We start from the raw sequence: 10,832 nt of genomic DNA on the forward strand, positions 1-10,832 counted from the left end.
TAGATAGATAGATAGATAGATAGATAGAAAAAAGCAGTATGGTAAGAGAGGAGGTAAAATTGAATCATACTAGATATGTACAAACTAAAACCAGAGTAGGCGGAAAAAGAAGGGAAAATCAAGCATGTATATCATTTACTATGTGTCAGGCACTGTTCTGACCACTTTACAAATATTAACTCTTTTATGATTCATTGCAACACTATGAGGGAAGTAGTATCAGTTTTTTTCCAAGTGAGAAAACTAAGGCACTGAGAGATGAAATGTTTTGTCCAAGTCACACAGTCCGTAAATGGAGCTGCGATTCAAACCCCAGGCAATCCCCATTCTTAAGAATTATACTAAAGGGCCTTATTAATGTTAGAGCCAGACTCCCAGAATCTGAAATCAAATTTTTTGACTACACTGCCTGTCCCTTTATTGGCTCTGCCAGGATTAAACGCTGCTACCTCTATTTGTGAATCTTTTCATCTTTGCACAGCTCTGAACTTTTATTTTTAATGATTTTTTTTCAAGTTATTTACATGTTACATGCTCACTGTAAAAAAAAGTACAGAAACATGTAGAAAAAAATACAAAAATAATGTTATTATTCAGAATAAATCATCGTTAACATTTTAGTAGCCGTGCGTTCATACATATGTGTACACATGTAGGCAAAGCTGCATTAATAGGATATTATACATACTGTTTTTATTGTAAATACACTTACCTTCTTCTAATCTTTTAATTTTTTTTCTGTGCTCACTCCCCTGAGCCTCTCTCCACACCCACCTGCCCCAAACCGGGAAGTGAGTTTTAATATAAATATATATTTACATTTACAGGGATTTTGCCATTTGTTTTACAAAAGTGGAATCATTTTATCCATGTCTCTGGGCCTTGCTTTTCTTTTCTTTCTTTTTTAAAAAAGATATATCTTTACTGATTTCGGAGAGAGGAAGGGAGAGGGAGAGATAGAAACATCAATGATGAGAGTGACTGATCGGCTGCCTCCTGCAGGCCCCCCGCACTGGGGATTGAGCCCGCAACCTGAGCATGTGCCCTGACCGGGAACCAAACCTCGATCTCCTGGATCCTAGGTCGATGCCCAACCGCTAAGCCACGCCAGCCAGGCTGGGCCTTGCTTTTCACTTAACAATATACCACAGAAATTCCTCAAATAGACTGGTGTAGATATAACTCGCTCATTCTAATGATTGTGTAGCACCCCAAGGAGTAGATGAACTACAGTGAGTTCTATAATTCCCTTAATGGGAGGGTCTTCTTGTGGCATTCGGGTTTTGACCTCTAGAGAATGCTGCAGTAACACTTTACACAAAACTTCTTGTGAAACAGACAGACTTAACCTCTGTGTCCTTCTTGCCAAACCCGCAACAATCACCGTCCATGGCTTGATCAAAAAGTGTCAACCCACAAGGACAAAAGAGAATAGGTATTCATGGCTGGAACGCCTTCAAGACTGAAGGAGAATATTCCCAACTTAAAGCTTCCTACTCAGACTACCAATTAAATGCAATGGCAGAATAACAACACTTTCCAAAAATTAAGTATGTCAACATTTTCTTGCATTTGTTCTCTGGAAGCTGTGGGAGACTGTGCTATCCCAAGTGAAGGAGGAACATTTCCTAAAAAAGAAGACATTCTTGACCTCCTCCTTCCACTCCACCTCCCCACCGCCCCAACTCCCACCATTACCAGGACCAACTGAGAATTTTAAAAAGGTCTGTATCTGCAAACTAAGATCCCACTGGATTTTAGCAGCCACATCATACTCCCTGAACTAGCTTTCAACCAGGATTCTCAAATCTTCCGCATACCTGCTGCTGCTAAACCGAACGTCCCCCACAGCACGTGCACACCAGGTACCTGCACTTAATTATCCCAAACTTGGAAATTTATATCAATAAGTTCCTTGGAATGTACTGTAAGTCCTGGCTTGTTTTATCTAAGTGCTTGGTTTATCTACGATCTTCTATCTAATACTGTTAAAATCCGTTTGGGTAGATTTGTCCCATTTCTCAGCTTGTCATGATCTTTATGGATCTTCATTCCATCACCATTGCATTTGCGATCCTTCCCAGACTCCTGTCATCACAAATAAATCAATGTGCCCTCTAAACTTTCAGCAAAGGCATGGATACAAATGCCAAGCCAGCCAGGGCTGCCTCATTCAGGAGTCCATCAATCATTGCCAACAGTTCTTCTATCAGTTATGAATTTCCCCAACTCTCATTTGAGATGCCCCTGAAGATGGGACCTGATCTGTACACCAGAAATTATGTAATGTGATTAATATGGGGTAGCTGGTGTCTCTGCCTCTGAGGCAGCGTACAAGGAGTGTGAAATTTAAGCCCAAACAAATAAATAAATCCTTTGAATAGGTGAGCAAAGGATGTGTTCTCTCAGCCTCGGTTTAAGAAAACTGGCTACAGAGAAGAATCTAGGAGAGAAGCATTTCATACAGCAGTTCCATTTAAGAAAGATCTAAAGCCAACATTGCCTCTAGGCACCATTATTCCTAAAACCCTTTTAGGAAAGAGCCACATTGGAGAACATCCCAGTCTCTTGTTAAGATCACTAACACCAGTTTTTCTTTCAGCATTGGAGCACATGGTCGTCTCTTTAGTTGAGCATCAGTGAAGTAGTTGGTTCAACTTTAGTGGCCATCATTTTAAAAAAATATGTATCTTTTAAATACTAGAACCACACTCTATAGCAAGATGCTCCCACTGTTAGAGAAGGAAGTGAAAACACTGAGAGAATAGTAGGTTTTCATCTCCTTGACCCTGAGTGGACTAGATGGGAAGATTACACGGTCTCTGTCTACTTTGGGGAGTTATTGGGGCCTAGACCTGTTTCTTGTAGTTACTATCCATCATTGCCCCTGTGCCTCATAAAATTCAAAGAGACAAGGTCAACAGGAAGCTGGCCTTTGGAGTCCCCTAATATAAAAAATGCCAAGGAGCCCTGGTTGGGTAGCTTAGCTGGTTAGAGTATTGTCCTGATATTCCAATGTTGGGGGTTCGATCCCTGGTCAGGGCACATACAAGAAGCAACCAATGAATGTATAAATAAGTGGAACAGCAAATCGATGTGTCTCTTTCTCTCTCCCCCTCTCTCTCAAAATCAATAAATAAATTTAAAATGAAGAAATAAATAAAAATTAAAAGTGCCAAGGAGAAGTCATTGCCCTTCCCTTTCCTCTCCTGGCCAGCAACCCTTACTTAGACAGGAAGAGCACTCACTTGCCAAGAGAAAACCAGGGGTGTATTGCAGGGTGTGACACTCAGTGCCATTATATGTGCCTGTCGGATGTACTTGGTAAACTCTGAAAGAGATGTGGACAACTGTAGCATCCATGAATACGTGAGGTTGAAAACTTAACGAATTTCTGGAAGGTTTCCAGACCCCACCATTATCTGTACCCCAAAGAGAGGTAGAGATTGTTGGTCTTTCAACATACTCATCACCACAGGGAGAGCGTAACATTTTAAATCCAGGGGTCGCTTTGGGTCAGGGCCTTTGCCAAATATAGACGTGATTAATAGTAACTCAGCCTTCAGATGCCCGCACAGGCAAGACTGCCAGGGACAGGCGCATGCCACCGCAAAAGCAATGCCTGTCTCTGGATAAAAACACGGACTCAGGTGGTCTTTGGCTGCATGATGAAGGCACGTAGGTTCAGTAATGTACAGAATTAAATGAGTCTTCATATTCAAGAGCTTGTAGTAGAAATAACACAATGAATGACCAATGTTTCAGTGAAGCACTTTAAAAATCTTACTCTTAATTCAGTTTGACCTGTTTAGAAAAATTTATTCAGCAGATAAATTTTGTCCTGAAACCCAACAGAAGAATAAAATAAAATCACCCTTGTGATTTCTCACATGCTAAAATTAACTTCTTTTATATATTTAAACCATAGTAATAGACTTTGTACTGAAATATAAAAATACATTTTAAAATATATTCAGGGCCACCATGAATTTAGTGGCTTCTAGGACTTATTGATCTCATATTATCAAAATACTTTTTTTCTTTGCCTCAAGGCACTTAACCTTCCATTAGAGCAGATCAGTTACCAGAATTGACTGCAGAGAGCTTTAAGGCTGAATTAAAACTGCACCAAGTAAACAATTGTGTCATTTATATTTGTTAGAGGGAGGTCACCACCTGGCTTACCCTGCTTGTGCTTAGGGACCCAAAGTTATAGGGCAATTTTTCTAGTGGAAGTTTTTAATCAAACTGTCATCTCTTGCCCAAGTTATCTTGTTGAAACATGACATTTCTGACCCTGGTAGCATCGTGAGAATTTGAAAGAGAATATAAATTTGTTTTATCTGGGTGCCCTTACTGGTTAACCAAAAAGAAAATTTAACTTTGTATGTATTCACAGATTAAAATCGGAAGCTTTGAAGGATCTTTGTCCCCATAAATAGTAGAACAAAATGTAAATCAATAAAAATCTCTTGAGCCCTAGCCGGTTTTGCTCAGTGGTTAGAACACTGGCCCATGGATGGAAGGGTCCAGGGTTCGATTCTGGCCAAGGGCACATACCTCTGCTGCAGGCTCAATCCCCGGTGGGTTCTCGAGCAGGAGGCAACCAATCGATGTGTCTCTCTCACACTAATGCTTTTCTGTTTCTCTCTCTCTCATCCATTCTCTCTGAAAAGAAAAAAAAAAAAATCCTCAGTGAGGATTAAAAGAAAAAAATCTCTTGCAGTTACTATGCATCTTATTGACTAACTGAACTCCAGCCAAGGGACTGTGGCCAGCATTTACTTAGCACCTACTGCATACACCAGGCTCTGTTGATGCTGAATTGTATTATCACTTAATCCACACCAACTCTAAGAGCTTGTTTTATTGCTTCCATTTTATAGAAGGGGAAATTGAGGCATAGTGCACATAAGTAACTTGCCCAAAGACGTGGGTACAGAGCCCTTTGGGGTCAGGCAGGATGACTGCAGCGTTTGTGTCCGACCGTATTTCTTCTGGCACAATCCACCTGCCCGGACTATAAGCCCATGACTATAAGCCCAGACAATGGACTGCATAAAAAAATAGCAGATTTTCAAATCCCAACACCCATTTTGCTCTCAAAGGCTGTTCTTCCTTCTATGAGTGTTGAAGAGAACTTGGCCCAGCAAACAGGCTGAGCTGCTTCTGTTTAGAAGAGATTTTTTTTCATGAGTGCTTCATGTAGGGAAATAAAAAGGAAGGATAAACTGCAAAAAAGCACTTAGGCCACCTTCTGTGCTCTGAAGTCTTTTTCAGGCAGACCTTTACTCCTTTATTCGTAAGGACAGTGGATATAAATCACCTTTGGGTGTCTTGGCTTCAGTAATGAGCGGATGGTGAGACTTCTCCATTTGGCTTTCCGCTCCCCTCTTTCCCCCCCTAAGAAGGACATGAGGCATTTTCTCTTTTTTCCATCTGCACACACCTAAACTCTCTGCACAAGCTATGCTGGGGCTGCGTGGGTGACAGCTGGCTTTGGGGGCTCACCTGCTTGGGGGAGCAGCTGCTCATTCTGTTTGACAGGAGTGGGAAGCAGTGATGGGTGTTTTGCTCGGGGATTTATTTTACATTCTACTTGGAGAGCGGCTCAGAGTTTAAGCTGTTTAAACCCTTGCGCAAGGCATGGTGTAGCACTTTTTAGCCAAAGCAGATTGATGGCTTCAGCAGGAGGCAAAATCGTGTTCCAGCCTCAGAAAGGCCATTCCAAGCCCGTGGAAGAACTAGGTCATATACGTTGTACTAAACAGTTACATACTTGGCGTCTCCTAATCTGCTGAAACTTGCAGCTGGGGGCTGGGATACAGGATACATTCAAGAGAGTTTGTTTTCTGCCTTCTGTCTGTTCTTCAAGTTTTTCCAGCTTAGAAGGAACTTCAGGGCTCACCTTGTCCAGCCATGGACTCCGCGCAGAGAGATGGATGCCTCTAGTTACAGACTTTCATCTTTAGCCCTTGTCTGGGAGAGGAGGTATGAGCTCTGAGCACCAGCTTGATCATCAAGAACACACCTGATAGAATAAATAATTCTAAAATTTGTATGGAACCACAGAAGACTCCAAATAACTAAAGCAATTTAGAGAAAGAAGAGCAAAACTGGAGGCATCATGCTCCCTGATTTCAGACGATACTGCCAAGCTATAGAGCTATAGTAATCAAAACAGCATGGTATTGGCATAAAAACAGATACGCATCAATAAAACAGGAGTGAGAGCCCAGAATTAAACCCACACATATATGGATAATTTTATGACAGAATAGCCAAGAACGCACAGTGGAAGAAGAACAGCCTTTTCAATAAGTTGTGCTGGGAAAACTGGACCATGATCTCACACCACACATAGAAATGAACTGAAATGGATTAAAGACTTGAATGTAAGACCCGAAACCATAAAATTCCTAGAAGTAAACATAGGTAGTAAGCTCCTTGACATTGGTCTAAGTGATGTCTTTTTGGATATGACTCTAAAGGCAAGGGAAGCGAAAGGAAAAATGAACAGATGGGACTGCACCAAACTAAAAAGCTCTGCACAGCAAAGGAAACCATCGACAAAACAAAAATGCAGCCTAGTGGAGGGGAGAAGGTATTTGCAAATCCTACATGTCCTAAGGGGTTAACACCCAAACTATATAAAAAAGTCACACAGCTCAACATCATAAAAACAAACAACACAATTTAAAAATAGGCAGAGGCTCTAAACAGACACTTTTCCAAAAAAGACATATAGTTGGCCAACAGGCGTATGAAAAGGAACATCACTAATGCAACATTAGTGCAGCATCGCTAATCATGGGAAATGCAAGTCAAAGCCACAACGCAGCATCTTACATCTGTTAGAATGGCCATTACAGAAAAACAACAACAAACAAGAAATAACAGATACTGAACCCGACGTGAGGAAAAGGGGACCCTCATGCACCGCTGGTGGGATTAAAAACGGGTGCAGCCACTGTGGAAAACAGTGTGGAGATTCCTCAGGAGATTCAGAATAGAAGTACGATATGACCCAGCTTGCCCACTCCTGGGTATTTATCTGAAGAATATAAAAGAGTAACTCACAATATATATGTTGTCCCGAATGGCAAGATTTTACTCTTTTTTTGTGGCTGAGTTATATTCCGTCATGCATATATACCACATCTGTATCTGTTCCTCCGCTGATGCACACTTAGGTTGTTTCCATATCTTGGCAATTATAAATAATGCTGCCTGCCAGATTTAGTTTTCAGGACTTTTTTTTTAGTGTTAACAGAAATCCAAGCTTAAATAATAATAGGCACTTATTTAGTCACGTATCTGAAACTCCAGGGCAGATTCTGTTTTAGGAATGAGTGAGTCCAAAGTTCAAACACTAGTGTCAAGGTTCATTTCTCCCTGCACCTTTTGAAAGGGCTCTTGCCATATGGTAAGAAATTCCAAGGTCTTTAAGGATGGATGTTAACTAAGAAATTTGAAGGAGCAGATTAGGGGAAAATTGGGAAGGTAAAAAAAATTACTGAATCCTACTAAACTGTATACGAATCCATTGTTAAGTCCCCAACATTTTCATTTCTGTCCTTCTCAAGACAGCTGTAGCAAGTCCTGTGCTAGATGCAAGTAAAGCCATAAACCTACAGCTTCCAGGCTGTTTGAGAAGACAAGGTTTAGTGACAGGGACATTTAAGTAATAGCAGAGAATTTCAATAACCATTGAGACTATGATACAAACTGTTTCACAATTGGACTAATTCTGCAGCACCATCTAATAGGAGGTCACATAAGAGAGGGGTCAATTTTTCTGATCAAGACAAGGAAGGTGTAATTGAGGGGCTTGGCCTCTGAAGGAAGGACTGGGTTTGGATAGACGGAGAGGATGATCTGGAAATTTTGTTTTTTGTGTGCGTGCGTGTCTCTAGCTTGGCTGCCTTTTCTCGTGAACAGGCTATAGAGATGGGCTTCTCCATGGTGGCTCCTTGTGGGAATCACCTGGGAAGGTTGCTTAAACATGATTCCCAGTTCACTGATATGGGATGTGCCCTGTGCACCACGAGTTCTTAAGGCTCCCCAGTGATTCCCACGGCAGCCCGGGGTGAGGCCCATAGTGTAAAGAAAATGTCAGCAAACTACAGTGCATGGGCCAAATGCAGCTGCCGCCTAGTCTGTACATAAAGTTTTCCAGGAACACAGCCAGGCCCGTTGTGTACACATTTCTAGGGCTCCCTTCATGCTATAATGACAACACTGAGTAGTTGATATCGGACCCAGAAAACATTCACTGAACTCGTGGCTGGTGAGAGGTACATGGGTCCTGGTCCACACACACTTGGATCTAAATCCTATTTCTACCAATGAATTGCTGTGTGACTCAGGGCAAGTCACTCAATGCCCTGAAAGCTGGTTTCTCTCCCTGCAAAATAAAGACAACAGAAAGATTATAAGGCTCAAAGGAAACAATCTGGTAAAGAACCTAGCATAGGACCTGGCATGTGGAAATTTCCCATTTTTTGCTGTTTTCCTTTCTTTCATATACTAAACTGATCCAATCTCCCAGAACCCCTCCTCTGCAAAAAAAACAAAACAAAACAAAACAAAACCTGAATCCTTTTAATTTCTTGTAGCTTTATTAGAACCTTTGAGGAATTCATTTCTCCTCATTGCCCTGCAGGTAAAAAAAAAAAAAAATTACCTTAAGCAGAGCCTTTAGACCCTTCCATATCTAGATGCTTTCAAGAGATCAAGATGGAGCCACTTTAGATTATATTTTACTGGATAACAGAGTCTTTAGTGTGTTCTGGTGTATTTAATGTGTAATATAATAAAAAGGACTTATGTGTCATGTCAAGGGGTAGAGCATAAATGATTGTGACAAGGGAAATGGAAGATCAGATGGTGTAACCTCAGTTGACAGCGGAATGGGCATGATTAACGTTCTCAGCTAAAATAGCCAGCTTTCAGAAGCATCCTTCCAGCCTTTCCAAGGATCTGGGAACATGAGCTGCTTCACAATGAGGAATGACCGACTTGGTTTCCTGAGTGTCTCAGGAAATAAGGGACAATTCTTAATTTTTCAGAAAGATTTTAGAAGTAAGCTACTTGACCAAGGGCAGGGATATGGGAATTTGGATTTGTAGAAGATTCAGCAACGTGCTGGCGCATGTGCTCATGCACGCACGTGAGCACACGTGTGCACACACACACACTGTACACAGCTTAGAAAGACAAATAGCTTTACACTCAGCTCTGACTGCTGGTTCTATAGGCCACTGTCGCCCCCATGCTGTGCTATTAGCACCTATGGCCATCATCTCCGCGTGTGATTTGTTGTTCAGAGGAGGCTTATACCTGAAAGTGACAGACTCAGGGGCTGAGTTATGACTTTCATGGACCCTAGCTACTTTTGCCTACTAAGGGGCCCTTTTCCCATTAAAAAAACCCAAACCAACATATCTAATATTTATGATTACCTTGGTTTAAAGATGAATATAATCTAAGCTGGATTATTTTTTTCTGACTTTAAAAGAAATTAAAGCATTTTCATAGCCCTCCCTCCAAACTGTTGTGGGCCCTGGGCACCGTGTGTGTTGTGCCTAGTGGGTAAGTCAGCCCCAGACACACTTGTACAGAGGCACCTGTCACATTGTCTCAGGAGTCAGCAAGCGCTTCCAACAAGACTAAGTCCTGAACTTCTGATCATTCGAATCCCATAATGATTCACAGTGTGTTGGTGGTGGCCAAAGGTGACCCTGACCACATATGATGTCTTCCTGCCTGGATTATGTCACACTTTTCACAGTCACATAGCAATTGTCCTACCCTTAAAACCGTCTCCTTGTCACTCACGTGTAGTCATTCAGAAACATCTTCAATAGAGAAGACTGAGTGGAGATGAGGGTGGTAAGGAGGGTGAGAGTACAGGGTGTCTGTGCATTGCCCCTGGGAACTGGGCTTTCCACTCTCTATGGACAGGTTGGAGCTAATGACTGAAGAACGTGACCCTCAAACTGCACCCTAAATATAAACTCGATGACAACTTCCTCTCACACCATGACTCAGCCAAGAAGCCAGCAATCTGAGTGTGGTGCTGGGGAGACGGGCAGGGTTGCTGTTTTCCTAGCAGGGGTCCATTCCTGGGAAGCCCCACTTCAATGGGCCTGAGTCACAGCTGATTGCAGAGAGTGGGGAAGATGGAGGGGGTGCAGTACAAAGTCCAGAAAGGGGGGGCTTTGGCTTCAGCAGCAGCATTTCAGGAAATGGCAAAAGGAGAGTTTCTGTGCAGGAATCTGGAAAGGCAAGAATCATCCTCAGAGTCCAGCCCAGCCCTCACCTTAGATGTTAAGAGTAGGAGCACATGCCGGGGCCTCGGTGGGGGCTCTGCTTGACCACTGCTCTAGAAGCCAAATATTGGATGTGACCAAAGAAAGGATGTGAGCTTCACGGTGTGTGTGTGTGTGTGTGTGTGTGTGTGTGTGTGTGTGTGTGTATTTTACTTGGGGGAAGGAGGCTTATAGTGAAAATATATGAACAAAGTAGGAAAGGAGATTAACTTTAAATTAAATAGAGTGTCAAGAAGGCTAGCATATCATAATATCATTTCTGCACCAGAAGCAGACCTCTAAAAGGTGAGGTGATATAAAGAGATAGATTGAAAACGCTCCTTAGAAAGATTTATGGAAGCAGGAGTGAGGGTGGGGGGTGGCAGGCAACCTCACTAAAGCAATTTACTTCAGAGTGACTTGGGGAGCTATTGTTGCTCCCATTTGTATTTGAATAAGAGCTTGTGTCTCTCCTCACCCTGCCTCTCTCTCCCAGGAGCCTATAGTGAAGGCACAACT

The sequence above is a fragment of the Miniopterus natalensis genome, chromosome 10 (assembly GCF_054644295.1).
Source record: "Miniopterus natalensis isolate mMinNat1 chromosome 10, mMinNat1.hap1, whole genome shotgun sequence".
NCBI classification, from domain to species: Eukaryota; Metazoa; Chordata; class Mammalia; order Chiroptera; family Miniopteridae; genus Miniopterus; species Miniopterus natalensis.